General features: G+C 54.9%; 1 non-coding gene across 1 annotated transcript; it reads left to right on the top strand.

The window, feature by feature from the left end:
* The first annotated feature begins 797 nt into the window (after positions 1–797).
* LOC123445830 lies at positions 798–936 on the top strand. The gene has a single exon (XR_006631197.1). It is a non-coding gene; the product is annotated as a small nucleolar RNA Z247 (small nucleolar RNA).
* Positions 937–1723: the final 787 nt, after the last annotated feature.

Raw genomic sequence — 1723 nt, 5'->3', positions numbered from 1 at the left:
CCGCCTGCGCCTCCCCAGTCGCCCGTGGCGCCTCCGCCGATCTCCGCTTCGGCCGCCCTGCCCCGGTCCCATCCCATGACGCATCACGGGCGCCGGGTTCCTATGGCACCCCCGCGCCAGTGCCCTACGGCAGGCCCTATCCCACTCCCTACATCACCCCATCGCTGGCGGCATACATGTCGTCCTTTGTGGTGCCTTTTGAGGCGCCGTGTGGTGCGCCCTACGCCGCCCCGGCATCGTACCTCGGGTCCCCGCTCACGCCCTATGGTCATCATCAACAATACCGCCTGCCTCCTTCGGACGATGCCCTGGTCTCGTACGGTGCTCCTCCGACGTATGATTCTCAACTCTGTGCACCGATGGCTGACCCCGGACCGTTCCACTTTGCTCATCTGGTGACGGTGAAGCTCTCTGCTGACAACTACCTTCTGTGGAGCGCTCAGGTGTTGCCACTGATGCGCAGTCATTATCTCGAGGGGTATGTTGACGGTACGCTGCCATGTCCTCCGTCCATGGTTCAGCTGCCCTCGGTACATGGTGACTCTGTTATGGTGCCAAACCCTACTTACCGTCGGTGGATTGCTCGAGATCAAGCCATCCTTGGTGCTATTCAATCTTCGCTCACTCCCTCCGTGGCTAGCATGGTGGTCTTTGCCGCAACATCGAGGGATGCATGGGCCATGCTTGACTCCAGCTTCTCCTCGCAATCGCTGGCACGTTCATCCGATATTCGCAATCAGCTGGGTGAGATCAAGAAGGTCAAAAACTTAGCTGATACACTGTCCTCCATTGGGAAGCCTCTCAGTGATAAGGAGTTCACCTCATTCATCCTCAATGGCCTTGATGAGGACTATGACTCCCTGGTGGAAAGTATTAATGGACTAGACAAGCCTCTGCCACCTTGTGATCTCTATGCGCGCCTCCTGAACACAGAACAACGGCTCTCTGCTCGTCGCTCCGTTGGGGCCTATACTGATGGCTCGACAGCTAATGCTACTCATCATGGGGGGCCTCATGGTGCCAAACAGCCTCCGCCACCATCACCGAGGGATTAGTCATGCCCGTCCGCTCATGCTCCTCCAACGGCTGGGCGCAAGCGACTCCACTGCCAGATGTGTGGTGGTGGGGTTGAGTGTCAGCTCTGCGGCATCGAGGGGCACTTGGTGTCTCGCTGTCATCATTGCTTCAAACATGACTTCCTTGTCATTGGGAACAATGGAAAAGGGAATGAGAAACAAGTTGCGGTAGCAACACAGGAGCTTGGGTTCACTCCTTCTTATTCTGTAGATCCTGCCTGGTACATGGACACAAGCGGCACAGACCATATGACGAGCCAGCTTGACAAGTTGGCCACTCGTTAGCCCTACACGAGTCATAATCAGGTCCGCACCGCCAATGGATCAGGTATGCACATCTCACACGTTGGTCAGGCATCTCTTCTTTCACGTACCACTAAAAACGTGTGTCTCCTTGATATTCTTCGTGTTCCGTCAGTTACACGTAGTTTGCTCTCAGTTCTTAAATTAACTCGTGACAACAATGTGTTGGTTGAGTTTCATCCTTTTTGTTCTTTTGTTAAGGACGTGGACACGAGGGACGTTCTTTTTAGTGGTCGAATTCTCAATGGCCTATATGCTCTTGATGTGCCATCTGTTTCTCAAGTTTTCAGTGGTGTCCGGGTGTCGTCGTCGCAGTGGCATTCTCGCCTCGGTCATCCTTCTAC

Source organism: Hordeum vulgare, chromosome 3H, assembly GCF_904849725.1.
Source record: "Hordeum vulgare subsp. vulgare chromosome 3H, MorexV3_pseudomolecules_assembly, whole genome shotgun sequence".
NCBI classification, from domain to species: domain Eukaryota; kingdom Viridiplantae; phylum Streptophyta; class Magnoliopsida; order Poales; family Poaceae; genus Hordeum; species Hordeum vulgare.
The sequence above is the reverse complement of the archived record's forward strand: the minus strand, read 5'-3'. Positions and strand labels throughout refer to the sequence as shown.